This window comes from Lepidochelys kempii, chromosome 16 (genome assembly GCF_965140265.1).
Source record: "Lepidochelys kempii isolate rLepKem1 chromosome 16, rLepKem1.hap2, whole genome shotgun sequence".
In the NCBI taxonomy this organism is placed as follows: domain Eukaryota; kingdom Metazoa; phylum Chordata; order Testudines; family Cheloniidae; genus Lepidochelys; species Lepidochelys kempii.
Genome location: NC_133271.1, coordinates 9,523,519 through 9,550,776, shown reverse-complemented (window position 1 = coordinate 9,550,776; position 27,258 = coordinate 9,523,519). Strand labels below are relative to the sequence as shown.

Genomic DNA, 27,258 nt, shown 5'->3' with positions numbered 1-27,258 from the left:
AAAAAGTTTGCCCATCCCTGAACTAGATGCGTCCTTCTGGCTGTGAGGGTTGAATAGCAGGAAACATTTCCCAGTGGTGAGACCTATGAAGCGCTGGAATAGTCCGAGGGAAAGGATAGAAATCCCATGGTTTGTACTTAAAAAAACAAACAAACAAAAAAAACCACACCAACTCTAAGCTGGACCATGCATCAGAGAATTGGCTGTAGGAACAACCCTGGCCCCTGTAACCAGACTGGATGCCTCTCGTGGCCTAAGGGTTACACTATGGGCAGCCTCCTTAAGTTTCCCCTCTCGGACTGTTCAAATAAAACTTCCCTTCAGGCTTTTTCTTGGTCAAAAGTACCCCTCCCTGGGGACCGGGCTCATTCACAGAAACGAAACTTCAAACAAAACTCAAAATCCTCAAACAAAGGCCATTCCTAAATTCACCCAACACAAGGCTTTCCTGCCTGGGGCTTTTGCAGTCTGTCTCCTGCTTGGACAGGGTCTCTCCCAGACCTCCCTGCCTGGGACAACTCCCCTGGTTCAGGGTCTTCCCTGCAGGAGCCTTTCCTCACTCTCCACAGAGGCTTCCCCCTTCACTGCAGCCACCCGCTGCCCTTTGTAGGGAAGTACCTGATTCAGCTCAGGTGTGCCTCATTCTGCGATCAGGGTTGGCTAGCCCCAGGCCTCCAGCAACAAGCCACCCTGTTACAGTCCCCTACAAGGATGAACTTGATGGGTCCTAGCAGGTCTTTCCATCTCTAATTTCAACCCTCTCTACAGCCTTGTCATAACAATACCCGGAGGTGAGAGTTGCAATGTGGGGAGTCTGGGGAAGGACAAGCCAGCCTGCAGGACAGAGCTCTGCATTGCAGTCTGGCAAATCTGCCCATTGGCTCTAGGTGAGTGCCAAAGTGACACACTCCGTGCCCCAGCCACGCTGCCGGTTCCAAGTATCTCAGATCCATTCCTCACCCTCCCACCCCCGAGAATCTGGCTGACACTAAGTGGCAACTCATAAAAATGCAAAAGTGTCTGTCAAGGCAATTTGTGTTATTCTTAAAGCCATTTTCAGACCCAGGAGTGAATTTAGTTCTCACGAAAACGAAGCATTAATTGTGCTGTTCTGATAAAGGAACAGCGTGGGGAGGAGCTGTGCTAACTTCCCGCATAGATCTGTGCCATGAACCTCAGTCTGGTCCTGCAGCTTCACTGCCATTCCACTCCTGGGCTCCACCAGGGCACCTCAATCCTGCAACTCCTCCAGCTATTCCACCCCTGGATTCCAGACAGCTCAGCTGATGCATCTCAATCCTGACCCACAGCCCTCCCCCGCCAACTATTCCTTTCCTGCACCCCCCATACCAGGCTGCTAATGCACCTCTGCTGTGCCCCACATCCTCTGTTGTTCCAATCCCAGGTCTCGGCTTAGCAGAAGCTCCACGCCATGCTGTGGATCTGTGACAGGCACAAATGCAGAAGGCAGCGAGACCGCAATGCGGATTCCCTCTTGTGGTACAAATTAGGATTCGAACCCTATCTCCAGTAGTGGAAAGCTGGGGTGTGGATCACATCACCAATATCCCCATTGACCCCCTATATTCCTGGGGTCCAACGGGGAGCTTCAGTCCCCACTGTTGTCAGTGGGAGTTATGCCTAAGTAAGGCCTGAACAGAGGCCGTGGAAAGAGCAGAGGATGAGTCGTTTATTAATAAGCAGACAAGTCAAACTGGACCCTCTCAAACTACAGGGATCTTTAGACCTGCAAGAGAAGCCACCACCAGGAGCAAAGGAAGCACAGTGCCAGGAAGAGGGGGGAGAAAAGCCTGGAGAAGATGGGCAGAGAGGAGTCCGATATCGCTATCACTGTCTCCAGGATCAGAGCCTTTCCAAGGGAAAGGTGCTATGGGGGGCTGCTCTGTGCCCTCAGTCCCAGAACTGAGCTACCCCCTGTCTAAATCTACCAAGGCAGAATCAGACCAGGCTGACCCTAGAAGCTGTGGCCCAGCTGGTTCCTGGGCAAGTGAATGCTTCCCCCTAAACTAGACCCCGTGCAGCATGCTGGCAGAGGAGCAACAGCCCTGCTGCCAACAGCAAGGAGAGACGCAGGCCAGGGCCACGGCAAGTAAAACATGCCCGAGAGAAGGAAAAACCTCAACAGAATGAAGTGGATTTTGTGGTGGTGAATGGCGCTGGGTCAACAGCCCCAGGGAATCCAGTTCTGTGCATTCACAGAACTGGCACAGCCTGGGCAGCTGGCTTCCCTCCCACCACCCTGCTGATGCACCTCACCCGGCCTGCACAGACGGCTCTGAGGGCACAAAGGGAGTTCGGTCAATGGCCCATTCAGTGCTTGGCCTCTCTGCTGAGGCTGCCAACAAGGGGCCTGGTTGGTGCCATCTGTGGGGGTGGTTTCGCAATCTGACTCAGAGGCTCTCTCTCCTGCTTCTTGCAGATTCCACCAGGCTCTCCGGGCTGTGTAAGGTTATCCCCGGACTCCAACACTAAGTGTTGGGCCGACAGCAGTCAGAGCGGATAGGGACAGTGTTTCTGGCCTAACAGAGCTACGGACCATTCACACCACGCTACCTAACCTGCAGCTGCAGAGAGACCCCGTCCTTCCCAGGACGGCTGAAATGGTACCAGGATCTTTACCACTCATCATTCTGAACCAGCTCATGAGGCTTTCTGCTGACAGAGCCCTGTGATGATGATGATGCCTTGAAACTACCTGGGGAATCAGGGCCTCTCCTTTCCACATTTCTGGGGACACACTGCCAGCTCCATCCTCTGTTTAGCAGGAAACCTTCACCCCGGAGCCCCTAACCCTCTCTACAAACTGATGCTCTCTCCTGTGACCCCACCCCACAGCTACTTAATTTGTAATGAAAGAGAAGCTGGAGCTCAAGTTTTTTGGGGTTTTTTTTCCCCCACTTTCATAACTGATGCGGCAAGCCCAGAGGCGCGGGGCTCAGCACTAGCAAGCCCTGGCACAAATTAAACAATACTCCTGCCCCAAACTGCCGTGGGGTGCAAGGTTCTACCCTGAACTTTGGGCCTTGTAAATGGAGAGCCCCAATCAAATGGCTTCCCAGGAGCCCCCATTTGGATTGAGATGTTGCAATATTTAGCGCATCTTTGTGACAGGGTATTCTTCCATCACTGAGAAAAGAGGAAAAAATAGTTCCCCAGAAAAAAATCCTGCTGCAAATGAATCTCTGCTCAGGAGCATCTCTGCCACAAACCAGCATTCTGCTAAGAGCACGGGGGGACTTTAAGGGCTGAAGCCATTCTCATCGTAACCGTTGGCTTCAGATGGCTTACACCAGGGAGGAAGCTTACTTGATGGAACCCTACAATCTGTCAGCCCATTTATCAAGGCATATGCGGTTTCTTTTGCAACCCCAGTGGAATGGTGATAAACTCTAAGCAAAGAAAGTTAATCGCCATCTAGAACACTTCAAAATATTTATAAAGAAAATTGGAAAATGAATCACAATAGTTCCATCAATTCTCATTGATTCTCACTTCCCAAGCTGAAACTACGGCTCCTGGACAGTTAAATGATTTCAGTTTAGATGCTGCTCAAAGGCACAAATTCAATAAGGACAAAGGATTTGTTTTTTTAGGCAAATTTCTCTGCTACTACGTAGGGGTGAGAGAAGGAAAGCACTCCGCAACTTAGCACTTCCCCTAAAAAGGCTACAGTGCAGAATTGTTCTAACAGATCTCCCAGAGGCTGTTGTGTTTTGGATGTTTTTCAATCCTAGAAGGCACATTTTCAAAGCCCCTTTTATTGAATTATGCAACTCATCCTCACAAGCAAAATGCCCGCTCTTGCAATACAATGACGGGGTTGGAACTTAATGAATTCTGTTAAATTCAACATGATTAAGGAGTGTTCAGTACAACTAGCACCTATCTTAGGACTTCATCATACAAACACTCCTAGTTATTCTCTGACACGATAGCCAAGTGCACATCCATCTTATGCTTGTTTCTCTGACAACAGCACTGGGTCAGCAATGCAACTTCAAAAATCTGGATTCTAATAAAGGAGAGAGTCCAAGATTCTAGGTGTAGGCCTTGCATGAACAATGAAAGAAAACAGAAGTCAGGAAACAGATTAATTAATGGACAGAGCATGAATTCACAAGTGACCTTGAAAATAATATGTAGTTTGTGAATAAAGAAATAGTAAGCAGAGTAAGTGGGATAGTTTGCAGCTGCAGCTTTGCTTACTTGTATATTTTGTAACGTGTAGACAGTTTAGGATCTATACAGGGATTGGTTATAAAAATCAGTAAACCAATTATGAAGTGTGATGCAATATAAAAATGCAATGAGTGGGCATTAGTCTTCTGCATAGCATCTGATTTTGCCGTTGTGGTGCACCCTAGCCCAACCCCCCTGCACCAGAACCTCATGTGTCGCTTTATGAAGTGATAATAAAGAAACCTCAGTGATGAGTCTGGATTCCAGAGACCTGGATAAAAAGTGTTCTCCCAGAACCGGATAAGGGGATCCTGATCAGTCAACTGGAAAAGGTCTCGGAGGGAATTCCAACACCAGATCTCAACCTTAGTCCAGTTTCTGAATTCTAAGAATGTGTTTTGGCTTTTTTATGCAACAAGATTTACTCTCCTTCAAAAAACAAAATATGACTTTGTGCCACCCTGAAGGGCTATAATCCATATGCTGTTTATGTTACAACCTGATTACATAGACGGGGTCAGCTCTTTTTACAGGCCCAAAATCCAGAGTTTGGTCAAGAAGACAGAGGCCTAGCAAATAGCGAACAATATTAGCTAAGAATCAGAACAAACAAAGGACACCTTGCTTTTTGCTAAGATAAGGTCAGCAAGAATCTAGGTGGAAATTATAATTGAGGGCTTTATCTCAACGTTGCAAACAGACCTAAGGAATGAAAGGGGCCCTGTTTCTTCTGTAGAAGAGGTGCCCTCCTACACATCAGCCTTGAGTTTGTGGAAGAGGTTCAAACATGTCAGTATGAGATATGATTATCCTCCCTCTCACAGATGTGCACCTCTCCTCCAAGCCATTGCCAGTGCCTGCCTTAGAAACACAAATGAACAACTAAAAGACAATCTTTATTGCTATATACTTTTCATTTGTCCTTTTGCTTTAACTCCTAGGTGTGTACCTGTTGGACAATCAGGGGAGCTACTTCATTCCTATGGATCCCAAATCAGAATTCAACATATATATTTTATACTACTATATATACTACTCTATATATTGTTCAAAGGAAAACACCTGTGTACTAATTAAGTGTCATGTTAACCTGAAACCATGGGCAGAGACATTATGTAACCTTTTGACGACCATTGGCTACTGTGCTTATCTTGCATCCGACCAAGTGAGCTGTAGCTCACGAAAGCTTATGCTCAAATAAATTGGTTAGTCCCTAAGGTGCCACACGTCCTCCTTTTCTTTTTGTGCTTATCTTGTCTTGCTGCTAGACCTATCCAGGGGTTTGGGACTGCCTACCCCGTCATTTCCCTCCGCCCATGGAAAATCCATATAATCCATTGTAATCAATTGTTTGGCAGTGTCTCTGAGCCTAATAAGCAAGGTGACACTCCGCCAGCGCTGTGCGTAATAAACCCACGTGCTTGATTCTACATGGTGTCCATATTTTGTTCCTTCACACCCTAAGAAGCAGCTAAGTGGTGGTGGGGCCACGCAATGGGAGAGAAATGTAGTTATTAGCACCGCACTTTAACTGACAGCTGGAAGCCCACGCTGGGTCAGAGAAGCCCTGCCCTTTTGCAGCTGCTCACAAAAGCAATGTATGTAGGCACATGAACTGCTGAGAGAGGGGGCAGTGGTTAGGGTGCACTAGCCTAGAACTTGGGAGAGGTGGAGTCAGCTCTCTCTCTGCTCTGCCACAGGCACCCTGGCTGACCTTGGGCAAGTCACTTGTAGTCTCTCTGTGCCTCAGTTCCCCATCCGTACACTGGAGATAATTGCACAGCCCTGCCTCACAGGGGTGTTGTGAGGATAAAAACATTAAAGACTGCGAGGCGCTCAGACAAGAGGGCAGCGATACTCAGACTGAGGCTCGCAAGCGGCTCTTTAACGTGCCTCTTGCGGCTCTTTCCAGCTCATTATATTAAAACACTGGGTGGTTTAATAATTAACCAATGGGGATGCTTATACTATGTTATTAACTAATTAAGTAAGTTATTAACTTATTTGCTGTGAGAATAATATATGGAGAGAGAGAGAGAACTACAGTAAATGCAACACTGAATTCACACTCCTGGGGCTCTTTTGTGTAACGTCTATCACTAATTTGACTCCTGAACCACTGAGGTCTGAGTATCACTGCCCTAGGGTAACTGGGGCTATACCATAGCTATCTAGAGCAGGGGTTCTCAGACTTTTGCACTGGTGACCCCTTTCACATAGCAAGTCTCTGAGTGCAACCCCCCTTATACATTAAAAACGCTTTTTTATATATTTAGCACCATTATAAATGCTGGAGGCAAAGCGGGGTTTGGGATGGAGGCTGACAGCTCGCGACCCCCCATGTAATAACCTTGCGACTCCCTGAGAGGTCCCAACCCCCAGTTTGAGAACCTCTGACATAGAGGGAGCAGGACGCATTCCCTCATTGCCACATACACATAATAATATTATAATAATAATAACATACACATAATACACATTGCCACATAATACACATAATACTAGTACTTAGGGTATGTCTACACCACACTCTCAGTCCAGACTGTGGAGTCAGGTTTCAGCCAAAGCCCCACTCCTGTCCACACACAAATCAGACTGACTCTACTCAGGATCTGGGTCCTTGGACTCTGCTGCAGGGTGTGCCAGACCCTGAATCCCACTGTGACTCAGGTCCAAGCCCTGTCATTTTCCAGTGTGAATGCAGGGGAAGCCACAGACCCGAGTCAGAAGGTCTGCACAGTGCAGTGTGGACGCATTAGCATGGCTGTGAGACCCGTGTCGCGCAACTGTAAGTCCAGGTTTACAATGCAGTAGGGACACTCAAGTCTACAAGCCCGGGTCCCACAAACTCAAGTTTATAGAGGCCCCTGCTGAGATCAGGGCACCATTGGGCTAGGTGTTGTGCAGATACACAGTAGGAGACAGCCCCTGCCCCGAAAAGTTTCCAATATAAATACACAAGGTTGGAGAAAGGAAAACATTCCACAGCTGTGGAACTGAGGCATGGCGAGATTAAGGGACTGGAGCACAAATCCCTTAGTCTTACTATGGCTCTTGTGCTTCTACAATGCTCCTGTCAAGAGACTTGCCCAAACTCACACAAAGAGTGCATGGCGGAGTTGGAAACTGAACCTACATCTCCCAAGGGCTAGTCCAATGTCTTACCCACCAGCCTCCTCTTGCATTCGCCCTCTCTGCCGACTTATGCAGGCACGTCTCAGGCTATCCCGGCCCCGCCTCGCCATCTGAGGTATTTAATGACTGTATCCTTTGATTCTTTGGCTGGGGGTGAACAGATGCGAGAGGGACACATGCAAGGAGCAATCTGCAGAGTAGGGCCATTCTTGATGTTCCTAACTAGCCATGTAGTAGGGTGCTTGGGGAATATGGTATAGTTGTACCCCTGTACAGAGCCATTCAGACACAGAGTGATATCTTGAGCTCTCCTGGCTGATGAGGATTTTATTGTTGACTCAATAAGGAAGAGTCAGTTCCTTGCTTTTATCAGCAGATACCCATAAAGCAGGCTACTCAAACAGATGTGTGGGGTCAAATCCAGGCCGCATGTAAGTATGTCCAACTCCTCTGAATCACACCTGCTTATACCAGGCATGAATCCAAGACATTATCTCTTTGACGTTGAGACGTCATGCCTGACATCAGTGAAGTCACACCAGGGATGAGCCAAGCCCCAGAAATGAGAACCGATTTAGTAAGGGTGTTACTTGATACAGCACATTTATTAAGGATCAGCTCATACCTTGCTGACCTCTCTTTCTCTGCTGCTGAGCGTTTCCTCCTCCCTGCGCCCTGCCCTTTTGCAGCTGCCTGCTGAGTTCTTAGGCCTGGTCTACACTTACAAAGTAGGTCAACATAGCTACATCAATGGAAAAACCCCTTCCATTGGCGCAGGTTGCTTCTACACTACAGGGTTATGATATATAGGACATAGCTATGCCAGTATAGGCTCCGTAGCATAGACACAGCTGCAAGGCATTAAAACTTTCCCATGGCTTGTCAGTGACCTATCCATCTCTGCGATACACTTTCCCTGAAAGACCGGCTGCCCTTCCTGGACTCAATGCCTTTCCACACACAGCACAGTATAAACAGACAATATTTGCTCAGGAACTTGTTTTAGCCCAAGTTTCTCAAGGCAACCAGGCTGTTTCCAGAAACCTCACATGCAATGCCACAGTCACCATCTCTTGCTAATGTTGGACACATCAAACACAATGCCTTCCATGAGTGTCCATCTCAACGAGCACGCAACCGGCAGGGAGGCACACGGCAGATCGTAACAGCCCTAGGCAAGATGAGAGATTGGGCTAACACCTGAAATAGACCCCTCGTGGTCATACAGAATAAGGATACTTAGCGCTTAACATAATTAAAGTGCTGTACAGACAGACAATAAGTCATCAATAACCACGTTTCGCCCTGTGAAGCAGGCATGCATTTTTATCCTCATTTTACAGATTGGAAAACTAAAGCTGAACAAAAGAGAGGCTAGGCAACTAACCCAAGGACATACAATGAGTCAGTGTAAGAGACTATTAGAACTCGGGAGTGGTGGTGAACTGAATTGCTCCCTCCATACCCCATACTGCACAGGTGTCCCCAAAACCACAGCCATGTGGAACAACCTTTCAGAAGCTCTAATATACATTAGAGTTTTCCATGTGATTTACATGTGGATCACCAAGGAATATACCCAGATACTGCACCTGGAGGAATGCCTACACCATGCCCTCTTTCCATCCAGCCATGCCCCTTTTCTCAACTGTGCTGCACTACTGGTGATCTATGTAGGCACAGAATCAGGCCAGCACGCGTTATCCAATGTCAGGGGGCTCAGTCAAGCTACAAAGCATATTTACACCAGCAGAATGACCTTAGTGCACCCACGAATCTGGCCCTACATTTTTACTATATCATATTCCAGTGAGTCCCTGAGAGCCAAGGCAGCTCTGGGAAAGTGAGCTGGATCAATTGTGCCTCGTGCACCATCAACACTGAGTTCTTAATGCAGACTCTTCGGTGCTCTTGGCACATGAGCCCGGAAGTACCCAGCTTGGCTCTCAGATCACAGGGGGCGATTGCAGGGCAAACAGCCTTCCTAATTATAAACCAAGCAGACTTGATCTGGAGTTACTGAGAGAAAATGAACCCAGAGCCCCACAATGCTGGGTTTATAAAGTCACTTTTCAGAGTGGAATCATGAATGATTATTGAGAAGTATATTTGCACTACTTACTTATGGCTAAGTCACTAGGAGTAAGAATATACTATTCTTATCCCAGTAGCCGTAGCCTCAGTGTAATTATGATAGAGTTCATTAATTAGCTATATATCACAAACCATATAGGACCCGATTGATCCCCGGCATAACTGGCTTTGATGAAGTTACACAGGGATGAATGTGACCCACAGAGTTTGTTTTTAAACGCAGCACCTCTCATCTGTCCTATTGCAACCAGCCCTGTTAGAAATATTGGTGTCACTGATCCCTACAACGATCAAATGGAAAAGGACTAATTCCAAACATTCATCATATGGCTGCGACACTCAGGATTCACGGGAGACAGAGTTAAACCTCTGGCCCCGAAAGCTCAGATTAAAGACTTGAGAAATAGTAGTCAACGCATTTGCCATCAGTACTCAGTGCCTCGAGAAGAGCCAAGGCATGGGCTCTTGCCACATAAACCAGTCACTGTCACTTGTCCCTTTAACAGAACTTTTTAATGTGAACCAAGCCACGCTACTTTACGTAACATTTCCCTTGCAAATATTAACGTTGAAGGGAAGGGGGAAAAGAGATTACGCTGATTTTGATGTCTTAGCATCAGGTAGGAGAGACCCTGAAATGACCTCTTTAAAGATCTAACAACTCTGCTCCTTCAAATACTGGCTGACAAACCTCCCGGAGCCCTCTACGATGACCTTCAGCAGAAACAAGGAAGACCGCACCTGACAATTTTAAGGTAAAAACCAAGCAGCCTTCTATCTATATCATAAAGGTGGGGAAAAGAGTACAAGCACATTAATTTCCTATGCGGGCAAAACGTCCCCTCTTCCTTATCCTGTTGTTCAGTGTGCTCTCCACACGACTGTCCCCCCACACAGGTGGGTGCATTTAAGTAGTGCTGTGTAAACACAGAACCAAATCCCGAAGGCCTTGCTGACTGGCTTTCAGGGAGTTTTGCCTGCTTTAGGACATTAGGTGTCAGTCCATACATTTGTAAGGTGCTTTGGGACCCTTTGTAAAGACAGAAACTAGAGAAAGACCAAGCCTTGTTATCACAGAGTTTCTTGCTGCTGATTTTTACTTTTTAGTGCTGAAGTGTGGAATTTATCCAGACAGGCAGGGTGTTGTGTGACCATAGCCTGTGTGGTATTGCACAAACAGCTGCATCTGGCCATCAATGCACAATGCCCTGAGCGATGACAGCAGTGATGTTATGTGCGAGAGCAAGCTTTCAGCTGAGCGGGTCAGTGTTAAGGTTTGATGGAAAAATGAAGGCGGTGCGGCCGACAGGTCCCTGATCTCAGCTTCCCTGATTTCCATAGATAGAGTGGATTGATAGAAAGGGTGGCAATTTTGCAACAGAAAAGCTTCAAAAACAGACTCCAACAAGAAACTGCTGAGCTTGAATTAATATGCAAACTAGATACCATGAACGTGGGTTTGAATAGAGACTGGGAGTGGCTGGGTCATTACATATCTATTTCCTTAAGTTAAGTATCCTCACACCTTCTTGTCAACTGTCTAAATGGGCCATCTTGATTATCACTACAAACGTTTTTTTCTCCTGCTGATAATAGCTCATCTTAATTAATTAGCCTCTTACAGTTTGTATGGCAACTTCCACCTTCTCTGTATGTGTGTGTATACAGATATATCTTACTATAGGTTCCATTCTATGCACCCAGTGAAGTGGGCTGCAGCTCACGAAAGCTTATGCTCTAATAAATGTGTTAGTCTCTAAGGTGCCACAAGTCCTCCTGTTCTTTTTGCGGATACAGACTAACACGGCTGCTACTCTGAGACCTGTCATAGATAGAATGAGGCCCAAAAGCCCCAATACAGCAACACGTGCCTACCGTTCTGCATGTAAGCAATCTCCCTGAAGACAGCGGAACTAGGTGCTTCTAATCCGTCATGGGTTTAAGAACTTTGTTGGACTGAGGCCTGATGACTTCCAAATCTTTCTAACACTGAGGTTTTTTGAACTACAATGATCTAATATTTCTCCCATTAAACCACATGATCTTTTTTAATCTCGGCTCTGAATCTCCTGACTCTACAGGATTTGGGGGAAATGTTGTGATAAAATTGGCTTAAACCAACGGCTCTCTATTTCCAATCTTTAACTCGCTCTTCAAAAAGGATCTGATGCTGCTGAGGGTGCCAAGCACCCCCAGCTTCCACTGGCTTCAGCTCAGCCCCTTTTAAGGCCACACTGCTATCGGCTGGTACAGTATTCCTATTCTTTGTTATCATTCAAGATTTGCTTTTTTCAGTGTATTTACTCTGTCCCATTGTCACCACTTTGCATTCCCTGCTTCTCTTGTAGGGTCACTTTCTCCTGTTGTTTGTAGGAGTCTTTCATATAGTAGCTGGGGAGAAAAAACACATTTATAAATCTGAAAGCATAGTTGTCAAACCACAAAAACAGGCTGGGGCAGCAGCCTTAGGGGCAGATGTAGGAACCAAAACAACTTCCAACTCATTGATTTAAACTGGATGCCTATGAAGTTGACACTGTCCCTTTAACAGAACTTTCCAGCCCTACATTTCCAGAGGCCCCTCTATTATCTGGGGGTAATGGACAGACAGGGAGATGGGAGCAGGAGACAGAGCAGCAGCTCAATAAACAGAGGAGGAGATGGCACACCTCCAGGTGGAGAGAGATCAGAGAGGGGGTTCCCAGGGAGGAGATGAGGTAACAAGCCAGTTAGAAAATAACTGCCTTGGGAGCAGGGAAGAATGTGGCTGCCAGGCAGCATGGGGGGGATAGCGCTCCCAAGTTATCACACCCCACATGGGTGTGAGAGGGATGATACTTCTGGGAGAGATGACGGCGAGACACACCCAGGCTTGAATCACACCCAAGAGGTGGGGAAAAGGAGAGCAACACACCAGGAGGAGATGGGGTAACACTGGGGGAGGGGGAAGAGGAGCAAGTTACATACCCGAGGGGAGGGTAACCCAATCAAGTTGTGCAACAGTGACCTTATGCAATCACTTGGTCTTAGCACCATCAGACTCCCCTTCCCCCATTCACTCCTATTATTTGCTTGTTGCATCTTGTCTGAAATTAGACTGCAAGCTCTTTGGGCAGGGGCCATGACATCCCATGGGTTTGTTCAGTACCCACCACAATGGGGCCCTGTTTTGATTGCGGCCTTTGCACATTACCGTAATACAGATATTAAACAAGAGTAATAAAGAGGTAAAGTCCTCTCGTTCCTTCCATCCCTTACACTCAGTATCTGCTTTCCCCAGTGTCTTGTTCTTGGATCTTCTGCACATCGGAAATGCTGAATTTGAGAAAGTAAATTTCAGCCTTGGGTGAATACTCACAAACCTATTTTGGAATTTCTTGCCCTACTAATTTGAACTTGAACCACAATGAACTGGGCACTTGTCCCTGACTTCCTCATTGGTAGAATGATGGCCGTGAGCCACGTCTGTGGTGAGTAGCCCATCACAAACAAGCTGGGAAAGGGAAAACTTTCCACAAAAAAATAAACTGAGCTGGAACCTCCTTTTCTCTTCAGTGCTAAAATGTGCATTGACAGGATACATGTGATCTGTGGTCAACATTAACAGCAAATTATTTTAGTTACTTAGAGTTATAGGAATTGTTTAAACAAAAAAAAAAAAAGACATCCCGTTAAGAGAGAAAACCTCACACTGAGTCATATCCACATTTTTTCTCCGGGTATCTGCTCCTTCTTTGCAGCATTTAAAACACCCAGGGCCCTTCCCCTGAAGCAGCAGTTACTGGCCACTGTTGAAGACGAGATACTGAACTAGGTGGACCATTGGGCTGATCCAGGACAGTATCCCTGATGTTCCTCCCCTACAGTCCTCATCAAGCTCAACTCCCACTGAATGCAATGAGAATATTGCCTATGGTGGAACTGCAGGATCAGGCCCCTTAATTTCTAAACATGCTTCGTTTCCACTCCCCAAAAAGGACAGCTTTGGAGCACAGCGATAGCCCTGATCCTCGCCCTGGCAGGGTTTCTCTTCAATTCAGAAGGCTTCGTAGGAAAGCGCAAAGTAGGCCCATGGGACCAAAAGCCCTTTTGCAGAAGAACTAACTCGCCTGCAGCATTTAACTAATCCAAATAATTATTTTACCATTCTATAACCTCTTCCAGTCAAAAATCTTAAAGTTCTTTTTAAACATTAATTAATTTAGCCATACAGCACACCTGCGAGGTGCATCTCAGATACACAGGGACCACTTCATCCAGCACTGAAATTCAGATCCCTCTGCAGGACAACTGCTTACCAGCACATGGGCAACTGATTAGCATTTACAGCTACTATAGTCATTAGTATGTTGAACTCTAGTTCCTGGGGGTCTGTCCAAACCAGCCTCAGCCATACTGGCATTTCTCTGGCAGCCCCATCAGTTTCCGCAGAGTTTAAACTTTTATTTGAGAAAAGAAAATTTCCTACCCTCAGGGTTCTAAAGCACCTTCCCAATGTGACCTGATAGGGTTGCTGTCTGCAGTCAGTGTCAGTCAGCAACAATGGACCAAATCTAGGGTTGGTACCAGGGGCTGCAGCCCCCTCTGAAGTCAATGGAAGTTGCACCCTTGTTGCCTCAGGACTCAATTTGACCCATTAGCGCAGAGAGGTGTGAACCATCCATAGTCAGATACTGGGTGTTGACTCTGAAACCTAAGAATGACCACTAAGAAAACTGGTTGATTAGGTGTTTCTGCTAAAATGATCAGACGTGAAAATAGTGCTCTGTGGAGCCTTCGGAGAAGGCACCTAAATGAGCACGCCCGGCCTGTAAAGCACCTACCACGCTGCAACCAGGAGCGGTGCAAGCTCTTCGGGGCCGGGAGCCAGCGTGAGTGAGCAGCGCACCCAGTGCAACCGCGGCCCAGATCCTACCTGCTGCCACACAGAGAGACAACAACCATCTTGTGGGGCTCTGGGCAGGGCTAGGGATGGCAGGCGGAGCTTGCACGGAGGAGCCCGGGCAAGGGAGGGACCCCAAGGCGGGGGTGGGTCCCCCAAGTTGCTGAGCCGCGGGGCGGGGAGGTCCAGGCGGGCGGGGCTGTCTCCCCTCGGGAAGCGCTGAGCCCACCGCCTTGCCACCGAGCTCCATCCCCTTCCCCGCCTGCCCCAGCCCGTCCCGGCCGGCTCAGCCCCGCTCCCGCCCGGCGGACGCGGCTCCGCGGCGCGCTCTCACCTGCTGCCGGCTCGGCCAGCGGCGGCTGCCGCGCTCCAGGTGCGGGCTCCCGGCTCCTTCCCCCCGAGCCCGGCTCCGTCCCCGGTGCGCTGCGGGGGCGCCCTGCTCCGCTCCCCGGGGAGCTCCGCGCCCGGCCGCAGCAGGCGAGCGGCAGCCGAGCCCGCCGGCGCTGGGAGCGGAGCCGGGGGAGGCGCGCGGGGCTGAGCTCGGCGCCTGCCTGTCTCCCCGCTCCCGGGCAAGCTGCGAGGGGCTGAGCGCCGCACTTCCCCCGCCAGCGGCCACACCGAGCGGCCGCTCCGCATCACACGGCCCGGCCCAGCGCAAGGCAGCCCCCCACCGGGCACCCCCTGCCGGTGCAAGGCACCCACCCCCTAGTCACCCGCCCCCAGACCCAGAGCAAGGCATCCACCCTCCAATCATGCATTCCCCTGCAGGTGCAAGGCACCCATCCCCTAGTCACCCGCCCCCAGACCCAGAGCAAGGCATCCACCCTCCAATCATGCATTCCCCTGCAGGTGCAAGGCACCCATCCCCAGTGCGATATACAGCCCCCTGCCACGACAATGCACCCATCCCCAGAGCAATATACTCACTGCCAGTGCGATATACCCGCCCTCCAGTGCGCCTCCACTGGGCAATGCCACTGCAACGCAGCCACCCCCGGGGGAGCAATATACCCACCTGGCAGTGCACCCACTCCTAATGCAATGTACCCACTCTCCACCAGCGTTCCCTCTAATTTTTTACGACCATGTGGGGAATTAATTCTGTTATGTGCACTAATATGGGGGTGATGTGTGCTGGGGGTGAGGCCAAGGGGTTTGGGGTGTGGGAGGGGGCTCAGGGCTGGGGCAGAGGGTTGGGGTGTGGTGGGCTGAGGGCTCTGGCTGCGGGGGTGGGCTCTGAGTTGGGGATGAGGGGTTCGGGGTGTGGGAGGGGGCTCAGGGCTGGGGCAGAGGGTTGGGGTGTGGTGGGCTGGGGATGAGGGGTTCGGGGTGTGGGAGGGGGCTCAGGGCTGGGGCAGAGGGTTGGGGTGTGGTGGGCTGAGGGCTCTGGCTGCGGGGGTGGGCTCTGAGTTGGGGATGAGGGGTTCGGGGTGTGGGAGGGGGCTCAGGGCTGGGGCAGAGGGTTGGGGTGTGGTGGGCTGGGGATGAGGGGTTCGGGGTGTGGGAGGGGGCTCAGGGCTGGGGCAGAGGGTTGGGGTGTGGTGGGCTGAGGGCTCTGGCTGCGGGGGTGGGCTCTGAGTTGGGGATGAGGGGTTCGGGGTGTGGGAGGGGGCTCAGGGCTGGGGCAGAGGGTTGGGGTGTGGTGGGATGAGAGCTCTGGCTGCGGGGGTGGGCTCTGAGTTGGGGATGAGGGGTTCGGAGTGTGGGAGGGGGCTCAGGGCTGGGGCAGAGGGTTGGGGTGTGGTGGGCTCTGAGTTGGGGATGAGGGGTTTGGGGTGTGGGAGGGGGCTCAGGGCTGGGGCAGAGGGTTGGGGTGTGGTGGGCTGAGGGCTCTGGCTGCGGGGGTGGGCTCTGAGTTGGGGATGAGGGGTTTGGGGTGTGGGAGGGGGCTCAGGGCTGGGGCAGAGGGTTGGGGTGTGGTGGGCTGAGGGCTCTGGCTGCGGGGGTGGGCTCTGAGTTGGGGGTGAGGGGTTTGGGGTGTGGGAGGGGGCTCAGGGCTGGGGCAGAGGGTTGGGGTGTGGTGGGCTGAGGGCTCTGGCTGCGGGGGTGGGCTCTGAGTTGGGGATGAGGGGTTTGGGGTGTGGGAGGGGGCTCAGGGCTGGGGCAGAGGGTTGGGGTGTGGTGGGATGAGAGCTCTGGCTGCGGGGGTGGGCTCTGGGCTGGGGATGAGGGGTTCGGAGTGTGGGAGGGGGCTCAGGGCTGAGTGGTTTGGGCGTGCAGTTTGACCCAGGGCTGTGGCAGGAAGAGAGAGGACTCCCTCCAGCCCCCTTGCCATAGCAGCTTGGGGCCGGGTGAGAGGCGCCTCTCCCTAGCCAAAGCAGTTCCAGCAGGCCTGGGCTAGGCCGGGGGAAGGACTCTTCTCCCTGGCAGCTCCGGAGGGGCTGGGCCGGGCCGGGCAAGGGGAGGGGTGCCTCTCCCCACCTGCGCAGCCCTAAGCCTGCTCCGCGGCCACGCAGCTTACCGGGAACTTAGCTCTTCATCATCAACCAGTGCACTGTACCCATTCCCCCATGCAATGTATGCAATCCTCCATTCCCCCCCCGCCCCGAATACAATGCACCCAGTAGTCCAGAGCACTGCACCTTGGTGTATTTGGGTCACACTGCCTCTCTCAGGAGACAGAGGTGCTGCTACTTTCCATCCTGCCCTTTCCCCCCACCCCGCCCTGGTCTACCTTTCCTGAGCAGAGAAAGCCAAGGCAATTAAAACCCTCCACCCCCTCTCTCCCCACTAACTATGCTCTGGTTCTCTATGTACTAAACCCCACGACTGTTCCTGGGCTCTGCTGTGTCCAGGAACTTCCTCCTCTCTCTGTATTTCCCCTGGGGATTTCATTCCAGTTTGCTGAATATGACGGAACGAGCCTTTTTTTACTTTGGTCTGCAGCATGGAGACCTTTGTGTAGCATTCCCCTCCCTCCAAGAATATCACTAATAAATCAGTGTCAGCAGGTGTGAATACCTGCATGCTGCTAACAGAGAGTGCAGCGGAGAGTGCTGGGGACAGAGTTGAAATCAAAGACATGCCTTCAGTTCTTGTGTCGGTCTAACGCACCTATTCCCAAACAGCTAGATAGCCAAACTCCAACAGATTTTCCTAGGGTGCCAATGACTAAAATCTTGTCTTTGCACCTCCCTTTCCTTGTATGGAGGCAGAAGAGCTTGTGTGGTCAAGGGTTAGGGACTTAGCCAACCTGCGTTCTATACTTGGGTCTGCTAGCTCTGGCCTCTGTTCCGGCCAGTCATTTCACCTGTCTGTGCCTCTATTTCTCCTCCCACATTTTGTTGGCCTCCTTGGCTATTCAGTTTGTAATCTGAGAGGCAAGCACTGTCTGCTATGAGGAGCTAATTGTCCAGTGTCTAGCACCATGGGGTCCTGGTCTCAGCAGAGGCCTCTAAGTGCTACTTTAATGCAAATAATAATGTATGGAGCTATTATTTTAATTTCATTGATTTATATTTATTTAATATTAGTTGCTACATTCAAGGAAGGAGTGCCAAGCCATTCAGTAGGTCTGTTAGTGGACTAGATTAGTCTTCTTGCAAAGGGCACGGTGGGGAAAATATATAAAATAGGGTTAAGAAGTATGAACTTAGATGTATTGTATCTGGCACAAGGAACATCTCTGCTGAGCAGAGGAAATGGTATGAGATTTCCAGTCGCTACCTGTATCCATGAGACCAAACACATCTGTGCCAATGATCTGTGTGATGGTCATAGATTTCCATATGTTCACTCGTCCTTTGAGTCTAGTGTTCACACCTTCATTCACACCCAGGCAACACCATTGACTTCAGTGAGGTTACACAGGTGTAAGTGAGATCGAAATCTGGCCCTCTGCCATTCTCTCTACTTTATAGCCCAGTTGGTTTCCTGGATGCATGTAGAAAATGCATCCAGGTTATAAAACATCAAGTGTCTTCGACAGAATCATTTATGTCCAGGAAGTGAATCTCCAGAATACAACGGGACAACATTTGTTAAATCATCAATGTGGACAAATTCATTCAGGGCTAGGGAGGAAGTTGATTCATGTGAGGATGCTGCAGCACCTCAAAACAAAAAAAGACTCATAGAATCACAGATATTAAGGTCAGAAGGGACCATTATGATCATCCAGTCTGACCTCCTGCACAATGCAGGCCACTGAATCTCACCCACCCACTCTTGCGATAAACCTCTCACCTATGTCTGAGCTTTTGAAGTCCTCAAATCATGGTTTAAAGACTTCAAGGTGCAGAGAATCCTCCAGCAAGTGACCCGTGCCCCATGCTGCAGAGGAAGGCGAAAACCCCCCAGCACCTCTTCAATCTGCCCTGGAGGAAAATTCCTTCCTGACCCCAAATATGGCGATCAGCTGAACCCTGAGCATGTGGGCAAGATTCACCAGCCAGATACCCAGGAAAGAATTCTCTGTAGTAACTATGAGTGTAAATTCTGCAGGGGGAAGAGCTACCAGACAAAAAAAAGCTGGGCCAGCTACTAATGCAGAAAGTGGATTTCAAAGCAGCCTCACAAGACAGTTAATGCAGCATTTAGAAGTGAGTAGTAGATGAAGTGCTTAATGGCTACAAAGTACCTGACCTTAAAGCTGTTTACTGCCCTTTCACTTCTCTCGTCTAAACACTGGTGCTGCGATGCAGCTGGCTAATGATGAGAAACCATTTGTGTAAGTCTCCTTTCCTGGAAGGGGTAAAGCTGGAAAGCACAATGGGCTCCACAGTTACCACCTTTCATGATCTTTGTTTGGCATTGAGGGATGTCTGCGGCGGGTGGGAATAGCCGAGCATAGATGCAGTTATGATCAGAGGCCCAGATTCTCAAAGGTATATAGGCACCTAACTCCCATTGAAATCATTCAAATACCTTTGCAAATCTGGGCCTGAGACCCCAGCCTACAAAGCCCACAACTGAGGAGTGCCTAAGTCATGAGACTAGTCTCGTTGATTTCAGGGGAGTCTAGGATTGCAGGGTCAGGCCCTGAATATAGACCAAAGGCTTGTGCTGCAAACAGCCAGGTGTCAGCAACAACAGCCTTAATTCCCCATTCGTTTATTTCCCCATCTCCTTGCATTTTTTCTTTTTGGAAGCAATGAGTCCCAGACCTCCCAATTTGCAAGACTAGGTACCGATTCCCTCCTTGTAACTCACTTCTTCTTCGATGCCCATTAGAAGGGAATTTATTTTATGTTGGGGAAAGAACCCCAAAGTCACCCCCAGCTCTGTCTTGCCCAGTGTGCACTATCTTCTATGTACTCATCTTTCAGACTGTAAACTCCTTGGGGGAGGGACTCTGTTTTTGTGCAATGTACAGCGCTAAGCACATTGCAGCCGGAGAGCTAATAATTCTTCATAATTATATTGCGATTGCTTAGATAAAGCATCCTGCCAGATAGTCACCCTGATTTTGGAGGGGATAATAATCACTTTTCCTGGCCTATATAAGCAGTGATAGTCACAGGCCCTCTGATATTGATTATATTGTCTATTTTTAGAACTAGAAGGGAAGTTGAGACTAAATAAGCAATTATTGGCAGGTGTCATTGCTGATCAGATAGTAGCTACCTCTGTGCTAAGGCCCTGATCCAGCATAGCACTTCAGCCTGTGCTTATCTTTAAGCATGTGCATAATCCCATTGACTTCAATGGAACTATGTGCCTACTTAAAATTAAGTATATGCTTCTGGTTTTTGTTTGAATAGGACCTAAACAAGTACTAAGTCCTGAAAGAGACCATTGTAAACAAAACTAATAACATCACTTTCAAGGCAATAGTATATGGAGAATAATCATATTGTACTGATGGGAAAAAATTAGGGATAAAATGTCCTTATTAAAAAATACTAAGGAAAATACTGAAATAGTCAGCAGTAAGTGCCCACACACTTCAGTATTGCTATGATAAATGACAGAGCCAAAGTCAGAGCTGGTGTGTAAGGTGTGATAAATTAGATTCCCTTACACTAATTTAGACTCCCTAACACTCACCACACTTCCCAACCGGTAAGAGTAAATTGATGCACTGTATACTGTAATAACGACAGCAGGTAGATGTGAGTTACACCTAATAGACTCCTTTCACGCTCACCTAGAATCACCTCTGAACTTGCCCTGGGTGGTTTGAACCTTAAAGAGGGTTGAGCAGGGAGCACCCCCCGGGCACATTGGAAAGTTGGCACCTGCAGCTCCAGCCCTGGTGTCAGTGCCTGTACCAGGAGCCGCATGTGGCTCCGGAGCCCCAGGTTGGCCACCCCTGATTTATAGGGTTTTCCTTTAGAATGTGTAGGGAGTTTATTGCTTGTAAATTGACTGACAGCCAAAATCCTCAATCTATCTGTAGAATCGGGGAAAGCATGGGGAGCAGCAATGCAAGCTCCCCCAGGCTGCCCTCTGGAGTTCAGTTTCCAAGACCCACTCAATGCTTGGCCTCTACTGCCAAGATGGGGGGCAAATTATAGGGCTAGTTTGGGGATGTGGACTAGGAACTGAACACACACACCCCCCGCTGAGTCTGGTTGTCAGATGGGAATACATTTTGGTCATTTTCGACCAGGGCTAAAGCTGAAAAGGTTAATAGTCTGTTACACATGTAATATAATCACATCACATCACAGTGTAACAGAACAAGATGACAGAACAAGGAGTAATGTTCTCAAGTTGCAGTGCGGGAGTCTAGGTTGGATATTAGGAAACACTATTTCACTAGGAGGGTGGTGAAGCACTGGAATGGGTTCCCTAGGGAGGTGGTGGAATCTCCATCCTTTGAGGTTTTTAAGGTCAGGCTTGACAGAGCCCTGGCTGGGATGATTTAGTTGGGGATTGGTTCTACTTTGAGCAGGGGGTGGGACTAGATGACCTCCTGAGGTCCCTTCCAACCCTGATAGTCTATGATTCGATGTCATACAACTACAGTTCTGTAAAATGTGTTGTGTCCGGGGTCTGATCAAGAAGTTACGTAGAACATGGCGTATCCCAGTGAATTAACTATCCACTACTTTATGACAGAACAGCCTCTTCTACTTCAATCTCTCCAGCTAGGCATCACACAAGGCGCAATTTTCAAATGTAGGTGCCTAAACATATATACAGTATAGGCAGCTAAATACCCATCTTAGGTGCCTAAAATGAAATTTTAGGTGTTCAAATATTGCTTAAGGAACCCAAGTGTGAAAACTGGGCTCTGTAATGTAATAGCTTCTGCATTTGTACGAGTGCCATCTCCTGGGATATGGCGGACCTGTCCACGTTTGCTGTACATGGTGTTTCCCTGCCATGTGTGATAGTGGAGTTAGTCCTCTGAGAGGTTGTGCTTTAGGAACCTAAACTTAGGACGTCTATTGTCTTTGTCACAGACATGCAGTTAACTGGCAATTGACCTATACATACAGTAAATGGCCACATTCCTTACAATGCAGCAATGCAAAATGTTCCAGAACGTAATTCCCAGGGTTAAACTGATCTTGAATCCAACTCACCTTGTTGTATAATGCGCTTTATACTCCCACTCTCATCCATATATATATAAACCTTCCTGTCCCCTCCCCCTGGAACTTTCGTAGAGGTCCTAGTGTCAAAACATAGTCCCTGGTGTTACACACTGGAATGAGGCTCTATCAATAGTTTGCAAATCAGACTCTTCTGTCTGCTGCTTGTAGCCAGATCTCCTGAATTAATGCAAGATGCCACAGCTCAAATTCTTATTGGCACTACGATGTCCCAAGCACCAGCACATCTCCCCTGTATTAAACCCTTTATTTGGCACCAATCAAATTTCATACCCTTGTCAAAGTCCTTTCCTTCACTTACAAGACTCTTAATAATAACTTCATCATCCTAGTGCTTCTCTCCGGTCCTCTTGCCCCTGCCTGCTCACTCATTTCTGAATTGGATGATTATTGGGCACATGCCAAATGCTAACCTGAAATGCTGTGACTAGAGCCTTTGAGCAGCCATGCATCAGCGGCTCTGGAATCCACTCCCCACACAAAATCAGACAGCTGTATCTGGTCTGGTTTTTAAATTGAGGTTTTAGATGTACTTTCTTACCACTGCTTTCAGTCAGTTTAAGGTTATAAAGTGACTTGGGATTGTTGTGAAGGATGCCACAATCCCTGTGTTTTGTTGTCATTCAAATAATTAGACACATGCTGAACTTCTAAGATTAACAAGTCTCACTGGAGAAGCCTGAGCTATCTACTCCCAGCTCCTCTTCTGAAACAAAGGCCTAATGAATCCAGGTCCTTTAGCTAAGGAGCCCTCTAGTGGTTCCTTCTATATTTTCAAGAAGCCAGCTGCCGCAGCACCCTACAACCCAAGCAATACACATGATTTAGCCCTGGTCTACACTACGAGTTTAGGTCAAATTTAGCAGCGTTAGATTAATTTAACCCTGCACCCGTCCACACAAGGAAGCCATTTTTGTCAACTTAATGGGCTCTTAAAATCAATTTCTGTACTCCTCCCCGACGAGGGGATTAGCTCTGAAATCGACATTGCCGGGTCGAATTTGGGTTAGTGTGGATGAAAGTCGATGGTATTGGCCTCTGGGAGCTATCCCAGAATGCTCCATTGTGACCGCTCTGGACAGCAGTCTCAACTTAGATGCACTGGCGAAGTAGACAGGAAAAGCCCGGCAAACTTTTGAATTTCATTTCCTGTTTGGCCAGCATGGCAAGCTGATCAGGACAGGTGACCATGCAGATCTCATCAGCAGAAGTGACCATGGTGTCCCAGAATCGCAAAAGAGCTCCAGCATGGACCGAATGGGAGGTACTGGATCTAATCGCTGTATGGGGAGACGAATCCATGCTATCAGAACTCCGTTCCAAAAGACGAAATGCCAAAATATTTGAAAAAATCTCCAAGGGCATGAAGGACTGAAGCTAATAACAGGGACCTGCAGCAGTGCTGCATGAAACTTAAGGAGCTCAGGCAAGCCTACCAAAAAACCCACGAGGCAAATGCCCACTCGGGGTCAGAGCCCCAGACATGCCACTTCTATGATGAGCTGCATGCAATTCTAGGGGGTGCCCCTACAACTACCCCACACCTGTACATGGACTCCTGCAAGGGAGTCTCACACAACAGGGATGAGGATTTTGGGGACCAGGAAGATGAGGAGGAGGGGGAGGTTGAAGATAGCACACACGAGGCAAGCGGAGAAACCGTTCTCTCCGACAACCAGGAACTGTTTATCACCCTGGAGACAGTACCCTCCCAACCTGGGCTCCCAGACCTTGAAGGTGGAGAAGCCACCTCTGGTGAGTGTACCTTTGTAAATATAATACACAGTTTAAAAGCAAGCGTGTTTAATGATTAATTTGCACTAAAGACTTGGGATGCATTCACGGCCAGTCCAGCTACTAGAAAAGTCTGTTAACGTGCCTGGGGATGGAGCAGAAATCCTCCAGAGACATCTCAACGAAGCTCTCCTGGAGGTACTCCCAAAGCCTTTGCAAAAGGTTTCTGGAGAGGGCAGCCTTATTGCATCCTCCATGGTAGGACACTTTACCACTGCAGGCCAGTAGCACGTAGTCTGGAATCATTGCATAAGAAAGCATGGCAGCGTGTGGTCCCGGTGTTTCCTGGCATTCAAGCAACATCCGTTCTTTACCTCTCTGTGTTATCCTCAGGAGAGTGATATCATTCATGGTCACCTGGTTGAAATAGGGGAATTTTATTAAGGGGACATTCAGAGGTGGCTGTTCCTGCTGGGCTGTTTGCCTGTGGCTGAAAAGAAATCATCCCTGCTGTTAGCCACGTGGTGGGGGGGAGGGGTGAAGTGATTATCCCAGAGAATTGGGTAGCGGGGCGGGGGGTTTAGTTGGGTTTGTGCTGCACGTTAACCCGAAAACATCAGCCCCTCCTTTTAAATGGCCAGTGTGTCTTTTTCAATTTTACTCTCCCTTTTTTTCCTCCCACAGCTGCAAATGTTTCAACCCTGCCACTAGCATCTCCGTCCCAGAGGCTAGCACAGATAAGAAGGTGAAAAAAATGCACTTGTGATGAAATGTTCTCTGAGCTCATGCAGTCCACCCAAACTGAAAGAGCCCAGCAGAATGCATGGAGGCAGACAATGGCAGAGTCCAGGGAAGCACAAAATGAATGTGAGGACAGGAGGGACATGTGAGAGGACAGGTGGCTGGAGCAACAGGAGAGGTGGCGGGATCAAGAGGAAAGGTGGCGGCAGCATGATGAGAGGAGGCAGGATACAATGCTGAAGCTACTGGAGGATCAAACTGATATGCTCTGTCATATGGTTGCGGTGCAGGAAAGGCATAGACCGCCACTGCAGCCCCTGTGTAACCAACCGCCCTCCTCCCCAAGTTCTATAGCCTCCTCACCCAGATGCCCAAGAATGCGGGGGTGGGGCTCCAGGCACCCAACCACTCCACCCCAGAGGACTGCCCAAGCAACAGAAGGCCGGCATTCAATAAGTTTTGAAGTGCAGTGTGGTCTTGTCCTTCCCTCCTCCCGCACCCCTCCCAGGCTACCTTGGCAGTTATTCCCCTATTTGTGTGACGAATTAATAAAGAATGCATGAATTTTAAACAACAATGACTTTACTGACTCTGCAAGCGGTGATCAAAGGGGGGAGGGGTGGGTGGTTGGCTTACAGGGAAGTAGAGTGAACCAAGGGGGTGGGTTTTCATCAAGGAGAAACAAACAAAACTGTCACACCGTAGCCTGGTCAGCCATGAAACTGGTTTTCAAAGCTTCTCTGATGTGCAGCGCACCCTGCTGTGCTCTTCTAACAGCCCTGGTGTCTGGCTGCGTGGAATCAGCAGCCAGGTGATTTGGCTCAACTTCCCACCCCGCCATAAACATCTCCCCCTTACTGTCACAGAGATTGTGGAGCACACAGCAAACAGTAATAAGAACAGGAATATTGGTTTCGCTGTGGTCTAACCGAGTCAGTAAACTGCGCCAGCATGCTTTTAAACATCTAAATGCACAGTCTACCACCATTCTGCACTTGCTCAGCCTATAGTTGAACAGCTCCTGACTACTGTCCAAGGTCCCTGTGTATGGCTTCATGAGCCATGGCATTAAGGGGTAAGCTGGGTCTCCAAGGATAACTATAGGCATTTCAACATCCCCAACAGTTATTTTCTGGTCTGGAAAGTAAGCCCCTTGCTGCAGCTGTTCATACAGACCAGAGTTCCTGAAGATGCGAGCGTACCTTTCCCAGCCGTCCCACGTGAATGTTGGTGAAACGTCCCTTGTGATCCACCAGTGCTTGTAGCACCATTGAAAATACCCCTTTTGGTTTATGTACTGGCTGCCTTGGCGGTCCGGTCCCAAGATAGGGATATGCTTTCCGTCTATCGCCCCACCACAGTTAGGGAATCCCATTGCAGCAAAGCCATCCACTATGGCCTGCACATTTCCCAGAGTCACTACCCTTGATAGCAGCAGCTCAACACAACACAACAGCTGAGCGGGCTGCACGCTTGCCATGGTATGGCAAGACAAGAGCAGTCAAGCAGAGTTGCAGCGGAAGCGGCCCTGTGAGACCACCAGGAGAGTGGATGACGACGGTCATAGAGGACCTGTGAGGTGGATTCATAGCATCAGGAGAGCAGAGTGGCAGCAGAAGTGGTGGATGATGACGATGGTTAGCAGTCCTACTGCACTGTCTGCTGAAAGCAGTATGGTGCCCACATGGAAAAAAGGCACAAAACGATTGTCTGCTGTTGCTTTCACGGAGGGAGGGGCAACTGACAACATGTACCCAAAACCACCCGCGACAATGTTTTTGCCCCATCAGGCTTTGGGAGCTTAACCCAGAATTCCAATGGGCAGTGGAGACTGCAGGAACTATGGGATAGCTACCCACAGTGCAACTCTCGGAAAGTTGACGCTAGCCTCGGTACTGTGGATGCACTCTGACGACTTAATGCACTTCGTACATTAGTGTGGGGACACACACAATCAACTGTATAAAATCGCTTTATAAAAAATCGATTTCTATAAATTCGACCTAATTTCATAGTGTAGATATACACTTAACGTATAGTGAGAGTTGCAATCTGTCTTGAATTTTGTAGTTTTCATGGGTGGACATTTAGAGGCCCCTGGTTGGGCTTTGTGTCTGGCTGTGACAACTGTTGTGTCACCACATCATGTGCAAGGCCATTAAGCCACTTGGATGTAGATAATGTTGCCATTGTGAAAAATTTGGTCCCGATGTGAAACCTGAAAATTCACAACTGACATAGCCAGTGTCACAAAATGCTTCATAGAAAGGATTCATCATAAACCAAATCCATCAAGAACATGCTAAAACCGAACAGATGGGACAAAACAGAGATCAACTGTGGTTCCGTCCCCACTGAAATGGCAGAGACTTGCATGCCTTTTCCTCCAGCACATCAATCCCAAGGAGAGACATTTTGCTTTCAACCTTCTGATGAGTGATATCTAGGTATCCCTGCAGAGCCTAGAGGAGCAACCCAAAGGGGAACTGAGATTCAAGGGGAGATTGCCCGACTAGAATCTGAGCCCGGCAGGCTGATGCACGCTTGTCCCTGAACTATGGAAAGGCTGACCAGGGTGTTTGTGTCCCTGAAAAGGACTGAAGCCATTCCATAGGTCATCTGATACACTGTCCCAGGCACTAGGCCTGAAGAACCCCTACTCTCAACTGGGCTTCCCCAAGGACCCAGACATTCATGGCTGTCGCTTACTTGAACTGTAAGTGTTTAAGCTTCTGTACTGAGGGTATTTGTCACCTTTATCTTTTCTGCCTGCCCTAGTAAAATACCCTTTCCCACGTTTCTGAGTGACTATTGGGACCTACCACGGCTAGCCCCTAAAAGGCCTCACTGCTGAAGTGCTTGCCACTGAGCCGTGGCCCATGACTGGCACCTTAGTGGTTTGGTGTACTCCATCACTGAGCAGCCCTCTTTAAACCCCTCTTTGGTTGCAAGCTCTGAGATTTGTCC

The 27,258-nt window shown here is 48.9% G+C and overlaps 1 protein-coding gene across 2 annotated transcripts in view; it reads right to left on the bottom strand.

The window, feature by feature from the left end:
• The window catches only part of LOC140899116 (dual specificity testis-specific protein kinase 1-like), a 60,202-nt gene extending 45,407 nt beyond the window's left edge, over positions 1-14,795 (bottom strand). The window contains exon 1 of one of the 2 annotated variants that reach the window (XM_073313995.1): positions 14,646-14,795. The gene's annotated coding sequence lies outside the window, so the exon portion shown is untranslated. The remainder of the gene's footprint in view (positions 1-14,645) is intronic. The other variant, XM_073313994.1, reaches the window with a different exon arrangement.
• Positions 14,796-27,258: the final 12,463 nt, after the last annotated feature.